Genomic DNA, 23,208 nt, shown 5'->3' with positions numbered 1-23,208 from the left:
TCCACGAGTTAAGAGGGAAGGTGCTGTGCTTCTGGGGGTCAGGCTTGATTTATGAGGGATTTCAGGTATCGGTTGCAAGGGTGAAGAGATACATACATATCACCCATAACCAGCATAGAGCCAAATTGGGGTGCAAGAGTTTTTAAAGTGTCAGTGGATGTGTGGGCTCGGGTACGCCACCCATGGAATGTATAAGGAGTCCAAGTCAGTATCGGTGTAGCGAATGAGTACGTGTCAGAGAAGGAAGTGGGTTATTTCCCTGCTCAGCGGTCTCGATTACTCAATGTGGTATTGACGGTGTCCTGAAATGCGTTCCGTACAAATGTCTCTATTAAGATGATGTTAAAAACAAAAGTGAACGGTACTGAGTTTAAGCATAGAAGTTTCTGGTTATCAGGGAATAACGTACAGATTATCGAGGATGCAAAGTTTGGTTTAAAATCCGGTGGCATAAGGAATACAGAATCTACAATATCCCCCATGGGGGGTAAAAGGTTGAGGGGTCAAAGTACAGACATTGAGATATGAATCAATGAAGTTCATAAAGTGGCTATGATGGGGTGTGGAGTATAAGGAGTGGATACTCTCACTCGTTGAGATTCAGCATCCAAGAAGTTTATAGTTCCACTTCATATGATGCAACGGAGAAAGTCTCTGGGTCCTTTTCTCATAGTCAAAGAAGGATGTCTCTACTGCGGGCGGCCAGTGAGGTCCTCTGCTGCCATACACTTGATCTTAACTCATAGAGAACAGAGAAACAAGGCTGATAACCTCAGACACTACGCAGCCCCTCTGCCCCCACCGCTTTCTACCTCACCATGACGAGCTCCCAGACACGCACCGAACACCATTCACGTGACTTTGAGAACTAGGTAACTCTAAGTGAGGGTCACTTCCCCGAAATGACTTCAATGGAGGAATTCAAAGCAAGAACCGTTAACACACCATTCTGTTCAAAAGACAGAGAAGTCTTTCAGCTTCCTTCCTCTCACTGGTTTCCCTGTACACTCCTAATTTGCATAAACCCACCCACTGACCTGCGACTAACAATCTCTCCCTGTTAACTCTTACAGCAAAACAGGTCAAAGAAAGCATACGCAAGCGCTATACCGCAGCCCCAATGCTCTTTTCTGCTCCTTCCCACGGAACTATCTCAAACGTACAGTCATCAGGCACACATAAGATACAGTTTCACTCCATTCCAGTCCAGATCCTTGCTGTTTCTTGTCTAACCACTTCACACCTATCCCCTGAGCTGATTCCCGACTTTTGCCCTCAATCCAGCCGTGTCTCTGTGGCGCAATGGGTCAGCGCGTTCGGCTGTTAACCAAAAGGATGGTGGTTCGAGCCCACCCAGGGACGGCAGTAAGCCTCTGCTACTTCCTCAGGAGCCCCAAAGGCCCCCTTTTGCCGCCTCAAAACCGTCCTCCTTGGCCTCAGTGCTTTCAGCTGGTGGCCTGAAGAGCGCGCTGGATGGCATTCAGAAACCCATCTCCCAGCAGCCATGCCGGAGGTTTGGGCTTAATCGTCAAGGCCGAGTGCAAAACAATCAGCTGGGAACGTTTGGCTCCCTTCCCGCCTCCGCCCAAGCGGCAAGGGAGAAACGGACGAGACACGCCGGCTCGAAGACTGCCTCCCTCCCACTTCCCTCTAGGCTGCGCAGAGCTCTTGGCCTGCCTCAGGCCTCATCAGGAAAGCGTGGCCATGCTGCCCAAGCCTGAGTTACGTCCGCAGCCTGGCCCGCCCCGGCTGACGGAGCGCAGGGCCACGCGAGTCAATGGCAGGTGGAGTCGGGAGCCTCGGCTCTTTCCCCTGAGAACCACACAGAGCTGCCTAGCGTCCTCAGAGCCTCCCTCGTGTTCTCCCGCAGCAGCCGCCGGCTGGTGGGGCAGAGGGAGGGGGCAGAAAGGAAGAACTCCTGCCTCATTCTGGGACAGGAGGCCCTCACCACGCCCAGGCCTGCCTCTTGCCTTCAGCCCAGGCAGCCAGAGGTGCCGGGGAGCTCCCCGGCAGGCTGCCGCCTCAGCCACCTCTTGCCTCACGGCCTAGACTCTGGTCGCCGCCTGGCTTGAAGGCCCAGAGCCAAAAAAAACGAGCGCAGGCCTAGCAGAGGAGGGTTTCGATCCATTGACCTCTGGGTTATGGGCCCAGCACGCTTCCGCTGCGCCACTCTGCTGGCTCTTTGGCCTAGAGCTCCCAGCTGCCACTATCTGGATTAGTGCTTTACGAGCTCTAGGGCTGGCAGGCAGATGGGCAGGCTGCTGGGCAGCAGCCCCGGTAACAGGATTTCACAGTTTACCCTGGATAAGCTTTCTACAAGGTAAAACGGATTGATTTGGGGTTTGGACCCCATTGGGAGCTGGCTATCCGAGTGCCGGAGACGGGAACACTTCTTCAACAGTTTTCAGTTAAGCCTGCAGCTTGTGGGGGATGTGGTTCAGACTTGGATCTGTGTTTGCGGCAGGCAAGCGCGTCTGTCTCAAACAGGCAAGGTACCGAAATCCCAAGCTGGCAGGGAAAACGGACTCGGAGGTAGTCTAGGCACATCAGGTGGCAGCCCCAAAGGGGTTTCTGCGACCCGACCCGTCACACCCGGCTTTTAAAACAATCCTCCAGCAAGACAAAGAAACCCACATCTATAGACTCAGAAAACACCCCCAAGAAGTTGGAGCAATATTTTGTCACAAAGAAATCAAAACGCCAATGAGTCCAGGCTATTCTTAAAAACAAACAAACAAAAAACGCCTTATCAAACCAGCCTCTTCACAGTGAAACTCTTCCTGTTTTTCTCCCCAAAAGCAGATGCCCTGTTCCCAGAGACGCTGCAATACCAGGTCAATGCGTGAGGTGGACAGAGCAAGCTCCTATTCCAGCCTCTTGTTTCAAAAATCAATGTAACATGCAGTCCTCAAATAAAGGACATATCAGATATGAAACTGATAAGAACAGGTTTTACAATTTTTATTAAAGTTAATGTTTAAAATTAAGTATCCACGAGTTAAGAGGGAAGGTGCTGTGCTTCTGGGGGTCAGGCTTGATTTATGAGGGATTTCAGGTATCGGTTGCAAGGGTGAAGAGATACATACATATCACCCATAACCAGCATAGAGCCAAATTGGGGTGCAAGAGTTTTTAAAGTGTCAGTGGATGTGTGGGCTCGGGTACGCCACCCATGGAATGTATAAGGAGTCCAAGTCAGTATCGGTGTAGCGAATGAGTACGTGTCAGAGAAGGAAGTGGGTTATTTCCCTGCTCAGCGGTCTCGATTACTCAATGTGGTATTGACGGTGTCCTGAAATGCGTTCCGTACAAATGTCTCTATTAAGATGATGTTAAAAACAAAAGTGAACGGTACTGAGTTTAAGCATAGAAGTTTCTGGTTATCAGGGAATAACGTACAGATTATCGAGGATGCAAAGTTTGGTTTAAAATCCGGTGGCATAAGGAATACAGAATCTACAATATCCCCCATGGGGGGTAAAAGGTTGAGGGGTCAAAGTACAGACATTGAGATATGAATCAATGAAGTTCATAAAGTGGCTATGATGGGGTGTGGAGTATAAGGAGTGGATACTCTCACTCGTTGAGATTCAGCATCCAAGAAGTTTATAGTTCCACTTCATATGATGCAACGGAGAAAGTCTCTGGTCCTTTTCTCATAGTCAAAGAAGGATGTCTCTACTGCGGGCGGCCAGTGAGGTCCTCTGCTGCCCTACACTTGATCTTAACTCATAGAGAACAGAGAAACAAGGCTGATAACCTCAGACACTACGCAGCCCCTCTGCCCCCACCGCTTTCTACCTCACCATGACGAGCTCCCAGACACGCACCGAACACCATTCACGTGACTTTGAGAACTAGGTAACTCTAAGTGAGGGTCACTTCCCCGAAATGACTTCAATGGAGGAATTCAAAGCAAGAACCGTTAACACACCATTCTGTTCAAAAGACAGAGAAGTCTTTCAGCTTCCTTCCTCTCACTGGTTTCCCTGTACACTCCTAATTTGCATAAACCCACCCACTGACCTGCGACTAACAATCTCTCCCTGTTAACTCTTACAGCAAAACAGGTCAAAGAAAGCATACGCAAGCGCTATACCGCAGCCCCAATGCTCTTTTCTGCTCCTTCCCACGGAACTATCTCAAACGTACAGTCATCAGGCACACATAAGATACAGTTTCACTCCATTCCAGTCCAGATCCTTGCTGTTTCTTGTCTAACCACTTCACACCTATCCCCTGAGCTGATTCCCGACTTTTGCCCTCAATCCAGCCGTGTCTCTGTGGCGCAATGGGTCAGCGCGTTCGGCTGTTAACCAAAAGGATGGTGGTTCGAGCCCACCCAGGGACGGCAGTAAGCCTCTGCTACTTCCTCGGGAGCCCCAAAGGCCCCCTTTTGCCGCCTCAAAACCGTCCTCCTTGGCCTCAGTGCTTTCAGCTGGTGGCCTGAAGAGCGCGCTGGATGGCATTCAGAAACCCATCTCCCAGCAGCCATGCCGGAGGTTTGGGCTTAATCGTCAAGGCCGAGTGCAAAACAATCAGCTGGGAACGTTTGGCTCCCTTCCCGCCTCCGCCCAAGCGGCAAGGGAGAAACGGACGAGACACGCCGGCTCGAAGACTGCCTCCCTCCCACTTCCCTCTAGGCTGCGCAGAGCTCTTGGCCTGCCTCAGGCCTCATCAGGAAAGCGTGGCCATGCTGCCCAAGCCTGAGTTACGTCCGCAGCCTGGCCCGCCCCGGCTGACGGAGCGCAGGGCCACGCGAGTCAATGGCAGGTGGAGTCGGGAGCCTCGGCTCTTTCCCCTGAGAACCACACAGAGCTGCCTAGCGTCCTCAGAGCCTCCCTCGTGTTCTCCCGCAGCAGCCGCCGGCTGGTGGGGCAGAGGGAGGGGGCAGAAAGGAAGAACTCCTGCCTCATTCTGGGACAGGAGGCCCTCACCACGCCCAGGCCTGCCTCTTGCCTTCAGCCCAGGCAGCCAGAGGTGCCGGGGAGCTCCCCGGCAGGCTGCCGCCTCAGCCACCTCTTGCCTCACGGCCTAGACTCTGGTCGCCGCCTGGCTTGAAGGCCCAGAGCCAAAAAAAACGAGCGCAGGCCTAGCAGAGGAGGGTTTCGATCCATCGACCTCTGGGTTATGGGCCCAGCACGCTTCCGCTGCGCCACTCTGCTGGCTCTTTGGCCTAGAGCTCCCAGCTGCCACTATCTGGATTAGTGCTTTACGAGCTCTAGGGCTGGCAGGCAGATGGGCAGGCTGCTGGGCAGCAGCCCCGGTAACAGGATTTCACAGTTTACCCTGGATAAGCTTTCTACAAGGTAAAACGGATTGATTTGGGGTTTGGACCCCATTGGGAGCTGGCTATCCGAGTGCCGGAGACGGGAACACTTCTTCAACAGTTTTCAGTTAAGCCTGCAGCTTGTGGGGGATGTGGTTCAGACTTGGATCTGTGTTTGCGGCAGGCAAGCGCGTCTGTCTCAAACAGGCAAGGTACCGAAATCCCAAGCTGGCAGGGAAAACGGACTCGGAGGTAGTCTAGGCACATCAGGTGGCAGCCCCAAAGGGGTTTCTGCGACCCGACCCGTCACACCCGGCTTTTAAAACAATCCTCCAGCAAGACAAAGAAACCCACATCTATAGACTCAGAAAACACCCCCAAGAAGTTGGAGCAATATTTTGTCACAAAGAAATCAAAACGCCAATGAGTCCAGGCTATTCTTAAAAACAAACAAACAAAAAACGCCTTATCAAACCAGCCTCTTCACAGTGAAACTCTTCCTGTTTTTCTCCCCAAAAGCAGATGCCCTGTTCCCAGAGACGCTGCAATACCAGGTCAATGCGTGAGGTGGACAGAGCAAGCTCCTATTCCAGCCTCTTGTTTCAAAAATCAATGTAACATGCAGTCCTCAAATAAAGGACATATCAGATATGAAACTGATAAGAACAGGTTTTACAATTTTTATTAAAGTTAATGTTTAAAATTAAGTATCCACGAGTTAAGAGGGAAGGTGCTGTGCTTCTGGGGGTCAGGCTTGATTTATGAGGGATTTCAGGTATCGGTTGCAAGGGTGAAGAGATACATACATATCACCCATAACCAGCATAGAGCCAAATTGGGGTGCAAGAGTTTTTAAAGTGTCAGTGGATGTGTGGGCTCGGGTACGCCACCCATGGAATGTATAAGGAGTCCAAGTCAGTATCGGTGTAGCGAATGAGTACGTGTCAGAGAAGGAAGTGGGTTATTTCCCTGCTCAGCGGTCTCGATTACTCAATGTGGTATTGACGGTGTCCTGAAATGCGTTCCGTACAAATGTCTCTATTAAGATGATGTTAAAAACAAAAGTGAACGGTACTGAGTTTAAGCATAGAAGTTTCTGGTTATCAGGGAATAACGTACAGATTATCGAGGATGCAAAGTTTGGTTTAAAATCCGGTGGCATAAGGAATACAGAATCTACAATATCCCCCATGGGGGGTAAAAGGTTGAGGGGTCAAAGTACAGACATTGAGATATGAATCAATGAAGTTCATAAAGTGGCTATGATGGGGTGTGGAGTATAAGGAGTGGATACTCTCACTCGTTGAGATTCAGCATCCAAGAAGTTTATAGTTCCACTTCATATGATGCAACGGAGAAAGTCTCTGGGTCATTTTCTCATAGTCAAAAAAGGATGTCTCTACTGCGGGCAGCCAGTGAGGTCATCTGCTGCCCTACACTTGATCTTAACTCATAGAGAACAGAGAAACAAGGCTGATAACCTCAGACACTACGCAGCCCCTCTGCCCCCACCGCTTTCTACCTCACCATGACGAGCTCCCAGACACGCACCGAACACCATTCACGTGACTTTGAGAACTAGGTAACTCTAAGTGAGGGTCACTTCCCCGAAATGACTTCAATGGAGGAATTCAAAGCAAGAACCGTTAACACACCATTCTGTTCAAAAGACAGAGAAGTCTTTCAGCTTCCTTCCTCTCACTGGTTTCCCTGTACACTCCTAATTTGCATATACCCACCCACTGACCTGCGACTAACAATCTCTCCCTGTTAACTCTTACAGCAAAACAGGTCAAAGAAAGCATACGCAAGCACTATACCGCAGCCCCAATGCTCTTTTCTGCTCCTTCCCACGGAACTATCTCAAACGTACAGTCATCAGGCACACATAAGATACAGTTTCACTCCATTCCAGTCCAGATCCTTGCTGTTTCTTGTCTAACCACTTCACACCTATCCCCTGAGCTGATTCCCGACTTTTGCGCTCAATCCAGCCGTGTCTCTGTGGCGCAATGGGTCAGCGCGTTCGGCTGTTAACCGAAAGGATGGTGGTTCGAGCCCACCCAGGGACGGCAGTAAGCCTCTGCTACTTCCTCGGGAGCCCCAAAGCCCCCCTTTTGCTGCCTCAAAACCGTCCTCCTTGGCCTCAGTGCTTTCAGCTGGTGGCCTGAAGAGCGCGCTGGATGGCATTCAGAAACCCATCTCCCAGCAGCCATGCCGGAGGTTTGGGCTTAATCGTCAAGGCCGAGTGCAAAACAATCAGCTGGGAACGTTTGGCTCCCTTCCCGCCTCCGCCCAAGCGGCAAGGGAGAAACGGACGAGACACGCCGGCTCGAAGACTGCCTCCCTCCCACTACCCTCTAGGCTGCGCAGAGCTCTTGGCCTGCCTCAGGCCTCATCAGGAAAGCGTGGCCATGCTGCCCAAGCCTGAGTTACGTCCGCAGCCTGGCCCGCCCCGGCTGACGGAGCGCAGGGCCACGCGAGTCAATGGCAGGTGGAGTCGGGAGCCTCGGCTCTTTCCCCTGAGAACCACACAGAGCTGCCTAGCGTCCTCAGAGCCTCCCTCGTGTTCTCCCGCAGCAGCCGCCGGCTGGTGGGGCAGAGGGAGGGGGCAGAAAGGAAGAACTCCTGCCTCATTCTGGGACAGGAGGCCCTCACCACGCCCAGGCCTGCCTCTTGCCTTCAGCCCAGGCAGCCAGAGGTGCCGGGGAGCTCCCCGGCAGGCTGCCGCCTCAGCCACCTCTTGCCTCACGGCCTAGACTCTGGTCGCCGCCTGGCTTGAAGGCCCAGAGCCAAAAAAAACGAGCGCAGGCCTAGCAGAGGAGGGTTTCGATCCATCGACCTCTGGGTTATGGGCCCAGCACGCTTCCGCTGCGCCACTCTGCTGGCTCTTTGGCCTAGAGCTCCCAGCTGCCACTATCTGGATTAGTGCTTTACGAGCTCTAGGGCTGGCAGGCAGATGGGCAGGCTGCTGGGCAGCAGCCCCGGTAACAGGATTTCACAGTTTACCCTGGATAAGCTTTCTACAAGGTAAAACGGATTGATTTGGGGTTTGGACCCCATTGGGAGCTGGCTATCCGAGTGCCGGAGACGGGAGCACTTCTTCAACAGTTTTCAGTTAAGCCTGCAGCTTGTGGGGGATGTGGTTCAGACTTGGATCTGTGTTTGCGGCAGGCAAGCGCGTCTGTCTCAAACAGGCAAGGTACCGAAATCCCAAGCTGGCAGGGAAAACGGACTTGGAGGTAGTCTAGGCACATCAGGTGGCAGCCCCAAAGGGGTTTCTGCGACCCGACCCGTCACACCCGGCTTTTAAAACAATCCTCCAGCAAGACAAAGAAACCCACATCTATAGACTCAGAAAACACCCCCAAGAAGTTGGAGCAATATTTTGTCACAAAGAAATCAAAACGCCAATGAGTCCAGGCTATTCTTAAAAACAAACAAACAAAAAACGCCTTATCAAACCAGCCTCTTCACAGTGAAACTCTTCCTGTTTTTCTCCCCAAAAGCAGATGCCCTGTTCCCAGAGACGCTGCAATACCAGGTCAATGCGTGAGGTGGACAGAGCAAGCTCCTATTCCAGCCTCTTGTTTCAAAAATCAATGTAACATGCAGTCCTCAAATAAAGGACATATCAGATATGAAACTGATAAGAACAGGTTTTACAATTTTTATTAAAGTTAATGTTTAAAATTAAGTATCCACGAGTTAAGAGGGAAGGTGCTGTGCTTCTGGGGGTCAGGCTTGATTTATGAGGGATTTCAGGTATCGGTTGCAAGGGTGAAGAGATACATACATATCACCCATAACCAGCATAGAGCCAAATTGGGGTGCAAGAGTTTTTAAAGTGTCAGTGGATGTGTGGGCTCGGGTACGCCACCCATGGAATGTATAAGGAGTCCAAGTCAGTATCGGTGTAGCGAATGAGTACGTGTCAGAGAAGGAAGTGGGTTATTTCCCTGCTCAGCGGTCTCGATTACTCAATGTGGTATTGACGGTGTCCTGAAATGCGTTCCGTACAAATGTCTCTATTAAGATGATGTTAAAAACAAAAGTGAACGGTACTGAGTTTAAGCATAGAAGTTTCTGGTTATCAGGGAATAACGTACAGATTATCGAGGATGCAAAGTTTGGTTTAAAATCCGGTGGCATAAGGAATACAGAATCTACAATATCCCCCATGGGGGGTAAAAGGTTGAGGGGTCAAAGTACAGACATTGAGATATGAATCAATGAAGTTCATAAAGTGGCTATGATGGGGTGTGGAGTATAAGGAGTGGATACTCTCACTCGTTGAGATTCAGCATCCAAGAAGTTTATAGTTCCACTTCATATGATGCAACGGAGAAAGTCTCTGGGTCATTTTCTCATAGTCAAAAAAGGATGTCTCTACTGCAGGCAGCAAGTGAGGTCCTCTGCTGCCCTACACTTGATCTTAACTCATAGAGAACAGAGAAACAAGGCTGATAACCTCAGACACTACGCAGCCCCTCTGCCCCCACCGCTTTCTACCTCACCATGACGAGCTCCCAGACACGCACCGAACACCATTCACGTGACTTTGAGAACTAGGTAACTCTAAGTGAGGGTCACTTCCCCGAAATGACTTCAATGGAGGAATTCAAAGCAAGAACCGTTAACACACCATTCTGTTCAAAAGACAGAGAAGTCTTTCAGCTTCCTTCCTCTCACTGGTTTCCCTGTACACTCCTAATTTGCATATACCCACCCACTGACCTGCGACTAACAATCTCTCCCTGTTAACTCTTACAGCAAAACAGGTCAAAGAAAGCATACGCAAGCACTATACCGCAGCCCCAATGCTCTTTTCTGCTCCTTCCCACGGAACTATCTCAAACGTACAGTCATCAGGCACACATAAGATACAGTTTCACTCCATTCCAGTCCAGATCCTTGCTGTTTCTTGTCTAACCACTTCACACCTATCCCCTGAGCTGATTCCCGACTTTTGCGCTCAATCCAGCCGTGTCTCTGTGGCGCAATGGGTCAGCGCGTTCGGCTGTTAACCGAAAGGATGGTGGTTCGAGCCCACCCAGGGACGGCAGTAAGCCTCTGCTACTTCCTCGGGAGCCCCAAAGCCCCCCTTTTGCTGCCTCAAAACCGTCCTCCTTGGCCTCAGTGCTTTCAGCTGGTGGCCTGAAGAGCGCGCTGGATGGCATTCAGAAACCCATCTCCCAGCAGCCATGCCGGAGGTTTGGGCTTAATCGTCAAGGCCGAGTGCAAAACAATCAGCTGGGAACGTTTGGCTCCCTTCCCGCCTCCGCCCAAGCGGCAAGGGAGAAACGGACGAGACACGCCGGCTCGAAGACTGCCTCCCTCCCACTACCCTCTAGGCTGCGCAGAGCTCTTGGCCTGCCTCAGGCCTCATCAGGAAAGCGTGGCCATGCTGCCCAAGCCTGAGTTACGTCCGCAGCCTGTCCCGCCCCGGCTGACGGAGCGCAGGGCCACGCGAGTCAATGGCAGGTGGAGTCGGGAGCCTCGGCTCTTTCCCCTGAGAACCACACAGAGCTGCCTAGCGTCCTCAGAGCCTCCCTCGTGTTCTCCCGCAGCAGCCGCCGGCTGGTGGGGCAGAGGGAGGGGGCAGAAAGGAAGAACTCCTGCCTCATTCTGGGACAGGAGGCCCTCACCACGCCCAGGCCTGCCTCTTGCCTTCAGCCCAGGCAGCCAGAGGTGCCGGGGAGCTCCCCGGCAGGCTGCCGCCTCAGCCACCTCTTGCCTCACGGCCTAGACTCTGGTCGCCGCCTGGCTTGAAGGCCCAGAGCCAAAAAAAACGAGCGCAGGCCTAGCAGAGGAGGGTTTCGATCCATCGACCTCTGGGTTATGGGCCCAGCACGCTTCCGCTGCGCCACTCTGCTGGCTCTTTGGCCTAGAGCTCCCAGCTGCCACTATCTGGATTAGTGCTTTACGAGCTCTAGGGCTGGCAGGCAGATGGGCAGGCTGCTGGGCAGCAGCCCCGGTAACAGGATTTCACAGTTTACCCTGGATAAGCTTTCTACAAGGTAAAACGGATTGATTTGGGGTTTGGACCCCATTGGGAGCTGGCTATCCGAGTGCCGGAGACGGGAGCACTTCTTCAACAGTTTTCAGTTAAGCCTGCAGCTTGTGGGGGATGTGGTTCAGACTTGGATCTGTGTTTGCGGCAGGCAAGCGCGTCTGTCTCAAACAGGCAAGGTACCGAAATCCCAAGCTGGCAGGGAAAACGGACTTGGAGGTAGTCTAGGCACATCAGGTGGCAGCCCCAAAGGGGTTTCTGCGACCCGACCCGTCACACCCGGCTTTTAAAACAATCCTCCAGCAAGACAAAGAAACCCACATCTATAGACTCAGAAAACACCCCCAAGAAGTTGGAGCAATATTTTGTCACAAAGAAATCAAAACGCCAATGAGTCCAGGCTATTCTTAAAAACAAACAAACAAAAAACGCCTTATCAAACCAGCCTCTTCACAGTGAAACTCTTCCTGTTTTTCTCCCCAAAAGCAGATGCCCTGTTCCCAGAGACGCTGCAATACCAGGTCAATGCGTGAGGTGGACAGAGCAAGCTCCTATTCCAGCCTCTTGTTTCAAAAATCAATGTAACATGCAGTCCTCAAATAAAGGACATATCAGATATGAAACTGATAAGAACAGGTTTTACAATTTTTATTAAAGTTAATGTTTAAAATTAAGTATCCACGAGTTAAGAGGGAAGGTGCTGTGCTTCTGGGGGTCAGGCTTGATTTATGAGGGATTTCAGGTATCGGTTGCAAGGGTGAAGAGATACATACATATCACCCATAACCAGCATAGAGCCAAATTGGGGTGCAAGAGTTTTTAAAGTGTCAGTGGATGTGTGGGCTCGGGTACGCCACCCATGGAATGTATAAGGAGTCCAAGTCAGTATCGGTGTAGCGAATGAGTACGTGTCAGAGAAGGAAGTGGGTTATTTCCCTGCTCAGCGGTCTCGATTACTCAATGTGGTATTGACGGTGTCCTGAAATGCGTTCCGTACAAATGTCTCTATTAAGATGATGTTAAAAACAAAAGTGAACGGTACTGAGTTTAAGCATAGAAGTTTCTGGTTATCAGGGAATAACGTACAGATTATCGAGGATGCAAAGTTTGGTTTAAAATCCGGTGGCATAAGGAATACAGAAATCTACAATATCCCCCATGGGGGGTAAAAGGTTGAGGGGTCAAAGTACAGACATTGAGATATGAATCAATGAAGTTCATAAAGTGGCTATGATGGGGTGTGGAGTATAAGGAGTGGATACTCTCACTCGTTGAGATTCAGCATCCAAGAAGTTTATAGTTCCACTTCATATGATGCAACGGAGAAAGTCTCTGGGTCCTTTTCTCATAGTCAAAGAAGGATGTCTCTACTGCGGGCGGCCAGTGAGGTCCTCTGCTGCCCTACACTTGATCTTAACTCATAGAGAACAGAGAAACAAGGCTGATAACCTCAGACACTACGCAGCCCCTCTGCCCCCACCGCTTTCTACCTCACCATGACGAGCTCCCAGACACGCACCGAACACCATTCACGTGACTTTGAGAACTAGGTAACTCTAAGTGAGGGTCACTTCCCCGAAATGACTTCAATGGAGGAATTCAAAGCAAGAACCGTTAACACACCATTCTGTTCAAAAGACAGAGAAGTCTTTCAGCTTCCTTCCTCTCACTGGTTTCCCTGTACACTCCTAATTTGCATATACCCACCCACTGACCTGCGACTAACAATCTCTCCCTGTTAACTCTTACAGCAAAACAGGTCAAAGAAAGCATACGCAAGCTCTATACCGCAGCCCCAATGCTCTTTTCTGCTCCTTCCCACGGAACTATCTCAAACGTACAGTCATCAGGCACACATAAGATACAGTTTCACTCCATTCCAGTCCAGATCCTTGCTGTTTCTTGTCTAACCACTTCACACCTATCCCCTGAGCTGATTCCCGACTTTTGCGCTCAATCCAGCCGTGTCTCTGTGGCGCAATGGGTCAGCGCGTTCGGCTGTTAACCGAAAGGATGGTGGTTCGAGCCCACCCAGGGACGGCAGTAAGCCTCTGCTACTTCCTCGGGAGCCCCAAAGCCCCCCTTTTGCTGCCTCAAAACCGTCCTCCTTGGCCTCAGTGCTTTCAGCTGGTGGCCTGAAGAGCGCGCTGGATGGCATTCAGAAACCCATCTCCCAGCAGCCATGCCGGAGGTTTGGGCTTAATCGTCAAGGCCGAGTGCAAAACAATCAGCTGGGAACGTTTGGCTCCCTTCCCGCCTCCGCCCAAGCGGCAAGGGAGAAACGGATGAGACACGCCGGCTCGAAGACTGCCTCCCTCCCACTTCCCTCTAGGCTGCGCAGAGCTCTTGGCCTGCCTCAGGCCTCATCAGGAAAGCGTGGCCATGCTGCCCAAGCCTGAGTTACGTCCGCAGCCTGGCCCGCCCCGGCTGACGGAGCGCAGGGCCACGCGAGTCAATGGCAGGTGGAGTCGGGAGCCTCGGCTCTTTCCCCTGAGAACCACACAGAGCTGCCTAGCGTCCTCAGAGCCTCCCTCGTGTTCTCCCGCAGCAGCCGCCGGCTGGTGGGGCAGAGGGAGGGGGCAGAAAGGAAGAACTCCTGCCTCATTCTGGGACAGGAGGCCCTCACCACGCCCAGGCCTGCCTCTTGCCTTCAGCCCAGGCAGCCAGAGGTGCCGGGGAGCTCCCCGGCAGGCTGCCGCCTCAGCCACCTCTTGCCTCACGGCCTAGACTCTGGTCGCCGCCTGGCTTGAAGGCCCAGAGCCAAAAAAACCGAGCGCAGGCCTAGCAGAGGAGGGTTTCGATCCATTGACCTCTGGGTTATGGGCCCAGCACGCTTCCGCTGCGCCACTCTGCTGGCTCTTTGGCCTAGAGCTCCCAGCTGCCACTATCTGGATTAGTGCTTTACGAGCTCTAGGGCTGGCAGGCAGATGGGCAGGCTGCTGGGCAGCAGCCCCGGTAACAGGATTTCACAGTTTACCCTGGATAAGCTTTCTACAAGGTAAAACGGATTGATTTGGGGTTTGGACCCCATTGGGAGCTGGCTATCCGAGTGCCGGAGACGGGAGCACTTCTTCAACAGTTTTCAGTTAAGCCTGCAGCTTGTGGGGGATGTGGTTCAGACTTGGATCTGTGTTTGCGGCAGGCAAGCGCGTCTGTCTCAAACAGGCAAGGTACCGAAATCCCAAGCTGGCAGGGAAAACGGACTCGGAGGTAGTCTAGGCACATCAGGTGGCAGCCCCAAAGGGGTTTCTGCGACCCGACCCGTCACACCCGGCTTTTAAAACAATCCTCCAGCAAGACAAAGAAACCCACATCTATAGACTCAGAAAACACCCCCAAGAAGTTGGAGCAATATTTTGTCACAAAGAAATCAAAACGCCAATGAGTCCAGGCTATTCTTAAAAACAAACAAACAAAAAACGCCTTATCAAACCAGCCTCTTCACAGTGAAACTCTTCCTGTTTTTCTCCCCAAAAGCAGATGCCCTGTTCCCAGAGACGCTGCAATACCAGGTCAATGCGTGAGGTGGACAGAGCAAGCTCCTATTCCAGCCTCTTGTTTCAAAAATCAATGTAACATGCAGTCCTCAAATAAAGGACATATCAGATATGAAACTGATAAGAACAGGTTTTACAATTTTTATTAAAGTTAATGTTTAAAATTAAGTATCCACGAGTTAAGAGGGAAGGTGCTGTGCTTCTGGGGGTCAGGCTTGATTTATGAGGGATTTCAGGTATCGGTTGCAAGGGTGAAGAGATACATACATATCACCCATAACCAGCATAGAGCCAAATTGGGGTGCAAGAGTTTTTAAAGTGTCAGTGGATGTGTGGGCTCGGGTACGCCACCCATGGAATGTATAAGGAGTCCAAGTCAGTATCGGTGTAGCGAATGAGTACGTGTCAGAGAAGGAAGTGGGTTATTTCCCTGCTCAGCGGTCTCGATTACTCAATGTGGTATTGACGGTGTCCTGAAATGCGTTCCGTACAAATGTCTCTATTAAGATGATGTTAAAAACAAAAGTGAACGGTACTGAGTTTAAGCATAGAAGTTTCTGGTTATCAGGGAATAACGTACAGATTATCGAGGATGCAAAGTTTGGTTTAAAATCCGGTGGCATAAGGAATACAGAATCTACAATATCCCCCATGGGGGGTAAAAGGTTGAGGGGTCAAAGTACAGACATTGAGATATGAATCAATGAAGTTCATAAAGTGGCTATGATGGGGTGTGGAGTATAAGGAGTGGATACTCTCACTCGTTGAGATTCAGCATCCAAGAAGTTTATAGTTCCACTTCATATGATGCAACGGAGAAAGTCTCTGGGTCCTTTTCTCATAGTCAAAGAAGGATGTCTCTACTGCGGGCGGCCAGTGAGGTCCTCTGCTGCCCTACACTTGATCTTAACTCATAGAGAACAGAGAAACAAGGCTGATAACCTCAGACACTACGCAGCCCCTCTGCCCCCACCGCTTTCTACCTCACCATGACGAGCTCCCAGACACGCACCGAACACCATTCACGTGACTTTGAGAACTAGGTAACTCTAAGTGAGGGTCACTTCCCCGAAATGACTTCAATGGAGGAATTCAAAGCAAGAACCGTTAACACACCATTCTGTTCAAAAGACAGAGAAGTCTTTCAGCTTCCTTCCTCTCACTGGTTTCCCTGTACACTCCTAATTTGCATAAACCCACCCACTGACCTGCGACTAACAATCTCTCCCTGTTAACTCTTACAGCAAAACAGGTCAAAGAAAGCATACGCAAGCGCTATACCGCAGCCCCAATGCTCTTTTCTGCTCCTTCCCACGGAACTATCTCAAACGTACAGTCATCAGGCACACATAAGATACAGTTTCACTCCATTCCAGTCCAGATCCTTGCTGTTTCTTGTCTAACCACTTCACACCTATCCCCTGAGCTGATTCCCGACTTTTGCGCTCAATCTAGCCGTGTCTCTGTGGCGCAATGGGTCAGCGCGTTCGGCTGTTAACCGAAAGGATGGTGGTTCGAGCCCACCCAGGGACGGCAGTAAGCCTCTGCTACTTCCTCGGGAGCCCCAAAGGCCCCCTTTTGCCGCCTCAAAACCGTCCTCCTTGGCCTCAGTGCTTTCAGCTGGTGGCCTGAAGAGCGCGCTGGATGGCATTCAGAAACCCATCTCCCAGCAGCCATGCCGGAGGTTTGGGCTTAATCGTCAAGGCCGAGTGCAAAACAATCAGCTGGGAACGTTTGGCTCCCTTCCCGCCTCCGCCCAAGCGGCAAGGGAGAAACGGACGAGACACGCCGGCTCGAAGACTGCCTCCCTCCCACTTCCCTCTAGGCTGCGCAGAGCTCTTGGCCTGCCTCAGGCCTCATCAGGAAAGCGTGGCCATGATGCCCAAGCCTGAGTTACGTCCGCAGCCTGGCCCGCCCCGGCTGACGGAGCGCAGGGCCACGCGAGTCAATGGCAGGTGGAGTCGGGAGCCTCGGCTCTTTCCCCTGAGAACCACACAGAGCTGCCTAGCGTCCTCAGAGCCTCCCTCGTGTTCTCCCGCAGCAGCCGCCGGCTGGTGGGGCAGAGGGAGGGGGCAGAAAGGAAGAACTCCTGCCTCATTCTGGGACAGGAGGCCCTCACCATGCCCAGGCCTGCCTCTTGCCTTCAGCCCAGGCAGCCAGAGGTGCCGGGGAGCTCCCCGGCAGGCTGCCGCCTCAGCCACCTCTTGCCTCACGGCCTAGACTCTGGTCGCCGCCTGGCTTGAAGGCCCAGAGCCAAAAAAAACGAGCGCAGGCCTAGCAGAGGAGGGTTTCGATCCATTGACCTCTGGGTTATGGGCCCAGCACGCTTCCGCTGCGCCACTCTGCTGGCTCTTTGGCCTAGAGCTCCCAGCTGCCACTATCTGGATTAGTGCTTTACGAGCTCTAGGGCTGGCAGGCAGATGGGCAGGCTGCTGGGCAGCAGCCCCGGTAACAGGATTTCACAGTTTACCCTGGATAAGCTTTCTACAAGGTAAAACGGATTGATTTGGGGTTTGGACCCCATTGGGAGCTGGCTATCCGAGTGCCGGAGACGGGAGCACTTCTTCAACAGTTTTCAGTTAAGCCTGCAGCTTGTGGGGGATGTGGTTCAGACTTGGATCTGTGTTTGCGGCAGGCAAGCGCGTCTGTCTCAAACAGGCAAGGTACCGAAATCCCAAGCTGGCAGGGAAAACGGACTCGGAGGTAGTCTAGGCACATCAGGTGGCAGCCCCAAAGGGGTTTCTGCGACCCGACCCGTCACACCCGGCTTTTAAAACAATCCTCCAGCAAGACAAAGAAACCCACATCTATAGACTCAGAAAACACCCCCAAGAAGTTGGAGCAATATTTTGTCACAAAGAAATCAAAACGCCAATGAGTCCAGGCTATTCTTAAAAACAAACAAACAAAAAACGCCTTATCAAACCAGCCTCTTCACAGTGAAACTCTTCCTGTTTTTCTCCCCAAAAGCAGATGCCCTGTTCCCAGAGACGCTGCAATACCAGGTCAATGCGTGAGGTGGACAGAGCAAGCTCCTATTCCAGCCTCTTGTTTCAAAAATCAATGTAACATGCAGTCCTCAAATAAAGGACATATCAGATATGAAACTGATAAGAACAGGTTTTACAATTTTTATTAAAGTTAATGTTTAAAATTAAGTATCCACGAGTTAAGAGGGAAGGTGCTGTGCTTCTGGGGGTCAGGCTTGATTTATGAGGGATTTCAGGTATCGGTTGCAAGGGTGAAGAGATACATACATATCACCCATAACCAGCATAGAGCCAAATTGGGGTGCAAGAGTTTTTAAAGTGTCAGTGGATGTGTGGGCTCGGGTACGCCACCCATGGAATGTATAAGGAGTCCAAGTCAGTATCGGTGTAGCGAATGAGTACGTGTCAGAGAAGGAAGTGGGTTATTTCCCTGCTCAGCGGTCTCGATTACTCAATGTGGTATTGACGGTGTCCTGAAATGCGTTCCGTACAAATGTCTCTATTAAGATGATGTTAAAAACAAAAGTGAACGGTACTGAGTTTAAGCATAGAAGTTTCTGGTTATCAGGGAATAACGTACAGATTATCGAGGATGCAAAGTTTGGTTTAAAATCCGGTGGCATAAGGAATACAGAATCTACAATATCCCCCATGGGGGGTAAAAGGTTGAGGGGTCAAAGTACAGACATTGAGATATGAATCAATGAAGTTCATAAAGTGGCTATGATGGGGTGTGGAGTATAAGGAGTGGATATGATGATGATGAGAATGGATTGACTCTCACTCGTTGAGATTCAGCATCCAAGAAGTTTATGGTTCCACTTCATATGATGCAACAAAGAAAGTCTCTGTGTCCTTTTCTCTTAGTCAAAGAAGGATGTCTCTACTGCGGGCGGCCAGTGAGGTCCCCTGCTGCCCTACACTTCATCTCAGCTCATAGACAACAAAGAAGCAAGGCTGATAAGCTCAGACACTACGCAGCCCCTCTGCCCCCACCGCTTTCTACCTCACCATGACGAGCTCCCAGACACGCACCGAATACCAGTCACGTGACTTTGAGAACTAGGTAACTCTAAGTGAGGGTCACTTCCCCGAAATGACTTCAATGGAGGAATTCAAAGCAAGAACCGTTAACACACCATTCTGTTCAAAAGACAGAGAAGTCTTTCAGCTTCCTTCCTCTCACTGGTTTCCCTGTACACACCTAATTTGCATATACCCACCCACTGACCTGCGACTAACAATCTCTCCCTGTTAACTCTTACAGCAAAACAGGTCAGAGAAAGCATACGCAAACGCTATACCGCAGCCCCAATGCTCTTTTCTGCTCCTTCCCACGGAACTATCTCAAACGTACAGTCATCAGGCACACATAAGATACAGTTTCACTCCATTCCAGTCCAGATCCTTGCTGTTTCTTGTCTAACCACTTCACACCTATCCCCTGAGCTGATTCCCGACTTTTGCGCTCAATCCCGCCGTGTCTCTGTGGCGCAATGGGTCAGCGCGTTCCGCTGTTAACCGTTCGAGCCCACCCAGAGACGGCAGTAAGCTTCTGCTACTTCCTCGAGACCTGCCGGGAGCCTCAAAGGCCCCCTTTTTCCGCCTCAAAACCGTCTTGCCTTCAGCCCAGGCAGCCAGAGGTGCCGGGGAGCTCCCCGGCAGGCTGCCGCCTCATCCACCTCTTGCCTGTAGTTAAAGCGTTGTCATTGAACTGCTGTTGCGTGTCCACACTATGCGGCTTGTGTGACCAGAGCACATCCATGTTAGCAGCTCTTGGATCGCCACAGAGAGCAGAGCACTGTGGCTAGCTGTCACACTGTGCAACTGGCTGCATGGTGCTTTGGGAAGGATTTGGAGTGCCTGATGGGCCAGTATAGCATCACATGATGATGGTTTCTCTATCCCATCATTCAATGGGCATCCTACTACATTGCCAGCTGCTTTTCAACTGAAGTGTGCGTGGGACTGTGTGTGTGGGGGGAGAGGGAGTGTGTGTGTGTAGCTGACAGGAAGGAGTCCTAGCAGGTCTTCTGGGAGCGCAGGTGAGAAATGATTCCCCCTTCTCTAGATTATCCCCATGGGGCTCTGGGGAGCAGGGAGGGTTCTGTGATAAATTCCATCCAACATCCCCCTTCGATCCAAGCCGAGTAATGTCTCAGCTCTCCACGATCCCCTTGGCAGCACCAAACAAAGGATGTTTTCCACTGCCCAGGAGACCCCAGCCAGGGACTCAAGGCAGCCCCAGACTTCCCCTCTCGCCCTTTCTGGGAATCAAGTTCCAGTTTCTACAAAGAGCTAAAGAAGCCTCAACTCCCCATCTGAATTAATGTCACATTTCTCACTGCCTACAGGAGAGAAAGAAATGTTATTTCAACCCTAGGTGAGTCCATTCCAGTCATTTCTCAGCCTGATTCCTTCACCCTCATTCCTTAGGGCATTGCGCAACCATGTGGGCATTTCATTTCCCTCCTCCAGAGAACCAATTTCTTTTGCACAGATCCATGAACAGCAAAACCTTTCTGTGTCTCAGCCAAGGCATTCAATTCCATTGAAACCTTCTCTCCTGCAATGATAATGGTCAAATAGAGGGGACGTGGCCACATTCAGCCCTGACGGTGAGATATTCGCTCTCCTGTTTCTTCATGCTGCTGTTATTCTTTGAAAGGTGAGGGATGGAATAAAAAGCTGAGTTTACCCCAGGCTGAGGAAAGAAAGGCGATACCAACCCCCTGGAAAGTCTCAGCGTCCCAGCAAAAACCTGCCCCCTGCTATTGGAATCACTGATGTGCTTGTGATATGATGGGAAAAGGGACTGTCCGAATTGTCGAGGTGGGGAATGGAAAGAATCTACAGCAACGTCATTAACCACAAACACACTCTCATGCTCCAGCCAGAAAGGAAATAGGCAGGAATTCTCGCTGTTCAGCCATGGACACACTTACAGAAGTGCACAGCAGTGAGTGTGCTGCGGAAGCTGGTCTAGTTAAACAATTGGAAATGACAATTCAGTGAGAACAGAGCCATTGTGCAGTGAGGAAAGGTTTTTCGTCAAGTAAATGTAGGTGAGTGGTTAAGATGATGGGATAATGATCTATCGGGGTCTCCTTACACAGGTTTGAAGTCTGCCACCTATGGAAGGACTAGAGTTCTACTTGCTGTAGGCCCTCCATATACTTGGTGCCAACTGGAGCTGGGATTGATTTCACCTCTAGGCAAATCTACACATAAAATATGACAGTATCACTGCACTTCAGAGTAGAGATGCAAGGTAACAGAAAAAGTCTTCCATTGAGCTAGTGCTGTCTGCACTAGGGCTTAGGGCAGCTGAACCACATTGCTCAGGGTGGTGGATTTCTCACACCCTGAGAGACAGAGCTAAGCCAACAGAAGTTTCTGGCATAGACCAGCTCTTAGATCCCTCTTAGCCTTTCAATGTGTGCATGGAACTGTGAGGGTAAAACACTGACTCACAAATACAGAGACTGAATTCCCCAAAGTTAATCTCTCTGCGCTTTTCAGAAAACCACCAAATTCAGTTCATTATTGCAAGAGAGGGAAAACAAAGGCAACACTATTTTTTATAACTGAATAAATAGAATTTAGAGATTTGTTCCTTACATTAAAATTAATTATTGATTCCTCTACATAGCACCATATCATGAAATAAGAGAGACAAAAATTGTGACTAAATGCTGATTTCCCTAATGATCCTCAAAATATTATTAATTTCCAACCCACACCCATGGGAGGTCTGGGCATCTCCAGTTGAACTTCTCTGCATCCACCTTCCCATTAGAAATGCTGTTCTTGGATATTCCAAGACTTGGAAGTCTGTGAAATTCAGACTATGAGCAGCAAACCTGGCTCCTCACCAGGAAGGATTTGGGAATTTTGTTCCTTTCACTTTACAGTAGCAGACAGAAAGGGTCCAAGCAAGCTAGAAACATGCCGGGAGGTGAGGAGGGGGTGCTCTGGCTCGCTTGGTCCCTGTCCACGGCACCTGGGGCAACAGCGGGCCACCCCCCAAGGCCCCATATCCGGGGATAATGGCCATGTGATCCGAAGCCCCCCTCCCTGCCCAGCATGCTTGGCCCTGTCCACAATACCTGAATCCAGGCAGGGAGTGGGCCGCCACTGCCTCCCAGCCAGGCTCTTTCAGGCAGAAGTGGCTCTGTTCCATTCCCCCTCCGGCTGCCAGAGAAGAGGATGAACTTGCAGGGGTGGGGAGGTGAAAGGAGGTCAGAACCCGCCCCCGAGACAACATGTCGCAGGGAGAGTGCAGCGGGGCAGGGAGAGCGCGGCAGCACAAGGTTGGGGGCAAGGTGGGGGGGTCACTGTGCAGGGGAGACATGAGGGGTAGTCACATGTCCTGCCCTTTAGAAAATCCCCTCCCCCCACTATGGGGAGACATGAGTCACCTGTGTCCTTAACCTCTATTTATTAACAATTACCAAAACAGAAAACACACACTAAGTGTACAGTGCTAGGCTCACCAATCCTGATCACACAGATGGACTTTCCCTGTTGGCCAGACAAGGTCGGTCTTGTCTGGGTTCTGGTTGCTGCACATCATGGTCGTGTAGATTATTTTGACTGCATTGGTCTTGGGTTGTGTCTTGGAGGTGAGTTCTTTTTTTCTTTCTTTCTTCTTTCTTGGACCCTGGTTTTTATAATGAAACTTGAGCCCGGCTTAGCTATACCTTGACCAATCCTTGTAACAAAATAATATTTCCCACCAGTCTTAACCCAGCACCTAAGAGTTCATTTAAATGTTGATAAAAACAAATGAAAGACCAGACCGTGACAACTATAGATAGACTAATGGAAATATTACAAATTAAAGCACAGACAAAAGCAATCAGCTGGGGAAATCTAAGATGTTTATACCACAATCAGCTACATAGTCAGTGGACATTCATCGCCCAATACACGGGATATCAAGAGCCCTGGGACTCTCTTGGGAAAGGAGTTTTATGAATATTTTTAACAGGTTCCCCCACCCCAAATAATGCAATAGACTCTCCAGTAAGTTCATATTGATATTATTAATGTGGGGCCTTTAAAATGAGCGGCAGGTGCTGAGAGGCAGACTCATGCTACTGCAATAAAGTGTTAGTAGTCTCTTGGTCTATCCAAGGCTGTGATCAAGTGTCTTGATGTTTTTGGTCTTTTGGCCTCGGGATGAAAACCTTGCCTTTGCTTCTGGGACCTTGAAGTAAAAAAAAAATTCTCTCAACCGTGGTAAGCAGGGGAGTGGTGTGGAGGGTCCCTGGAGACACAAAGGAGCTGAAGTCCTTCAGAGTTAGGGGAACTAAGCAATGCGGAGTGAAAGGGCTTCACACCCTGCACAGATGGGGCTAAGGGAAATCAGCATCTACTGGGGGCTGAGGGCTGGGATGGGGCTGTGTGGGCAGTAGAACGGGAGGCAGGTTAGGA

At 50.7% G+C, this 23,208-nt stretch overlaps 12 non-coding genes across 12 annotated transcripts; 6 read left to right on the top strand and 6 right to left on the bottom strand.

Annotated features, from left to right (window-relative positions):
• Positions 1–1,288: 1,288 nt before the first annotated feature.
• Positions 1,289–1,362, top strand: TRNAN-GUU (transfer RNA asparagine (anticodon GUU)). Its single transcript has one exon. It is a non-coding gene; the product is annotated as a tRNA-Asn (tRNA).
• Positions 1,363–2,797: 1,435 nt separating this feature from the next.
• LOC128824072 (U2 spliceosomal RNA) lies at positions 2,798–2,987 on the bottom strand. Its single transcript, XR_008442301.1, has one exon. It is a non-coding gene; the product is annotated as a U2 spliceosomal RNA (small nuclear RNA).
• Positions 2,988–4,277: 1,290 nt separating this feature from the next.
• On the top strand, positions 4,278–4,351 carry TRNAN-GUU (transfer RNA asparagine (anticodon GUU)). Its single transcript has one exon. It is a non-coding gene; the product is annotated as a tRNA-Asn (tRNA).
• A 1,435-nt stretch (positions 4,352–5,786) lies between these two features.
• LOC128824071 (U2 spliceosomal RNA) lies at positions 5,787–5,976 on the bottom strand. The gene has a single exon (XR_008442300.1). It is a non-coding gene; the product is annotated as a U2 spliceosomal RNA (small nuclear RNA).
• A 1,291-nt stretch (positions 5,977–7,267) lies between these two features.
• On the top strand, positions 7,268–7,341 carry TRNAN-GUU (transfer RNA asparagine (anticodon GUU)). The gene has a single exon. It is a non-coding gene; the product is annotated as a tRNA-Asn (tRNA).
• Positions 7,342–8,776: 1,435 nt separating this feature from the next.
• Positions 8,777–8,966, bottom strand: LOC128824069 (U2 spliceosomal RNA). The gene has a single exon (XR_008442298.1). It is a non-coding gene; the product is annotated as a U2 spliceosomal RNA (small nuclear RNA).
• Positions 8,967–10,257: 1,291 nt separating this feature from the next.
• Positions 10,258–10,331, top strand: TRNAN-GUU (transfer RNA asparagine (anticodon GUU)). The gene has a single exon. It is a non-coding gene; the product is annotated as a tRNA-Asn (tRNA).
• Positions 10,332–11,766: 1,435 nt separating this feature from the next.
• Positions 11,767–11,956, bottom strand: LOC128824068 (U2 spliceosomal RNA). Its single transcript, XR_008442297.1, has one exon. It is a non-coding gene; the product is annotated as a U2 spliceosomal RNA (small nuclear RNA).
• Positions 11,957–13,248: 1,292 nt separating this feature from the next.
• Positions 13,249–13,322, top strand: TRNAN-GUU (transfer RNA asparagine (anticodon GUU)). Its single transcript has one exon. It is a non-coding gene; the product is annotated as a tRNA-Asn (tRNA).
• Positions 13,323–14,757: 1,435 nt separating this feature from the next.
• LOC128824067 (U2 spliceosomal RNA) lies at positions 14,758–14,947 on the bottom strand. The gene has a single exon (XR_008442296.1). It is a non-coding gene; the product is annotated as a U2 spliceosomal RNA (small nuclear RNA).
• Positions 14,948–16,238: 1,291 nt separating this feature from the next.
• TRNAN-GUU (transfer RNA asparagine (anticodon GUU)) lies at positions 16,239–16,312 on the top strand. Its single transcript has one exon. It is a non-coding gene; the product is annotated as a tRNA-Asn (tRNA).
• A 1,435-nt stretch (positions 16,313–17,747) lies between these two features.
• LOC128824066 (U2 spliceosomal RNA) lies at positions 17,748–17,937 on the bottom strand. Its single transcript, XR_008442295.1, has one exon. It is a non-coding gene; the product is annotated as a U2 spliceosomal RNA (small nuclear RNA).
• Between the last annotated feature and the right edge of the window lie 5,271 nt (positions 17,938–23,208).

Source organism: Malaclemys terrapin, chromosome 15 (assembly GCF_027887155.1).
Source record: "Malaclemys terrapin pileata isolate rMalTer1 chromosome 15, rMalTer1.hap1, whole genome shotgun sequence".
In the NCBI taxonomy this organism is placed as follows: domain Eukaryota; kingdom Metazoa; phylum Chordata; order Testudines; family Emydidae; genus Malaclemys; species Malaclemys terrapin.
The sequence above is the reverse complement of the archived record's forward strand: the minus strand, read 5'-3'. Positions and strand labels throughout refer to the sequence as shown.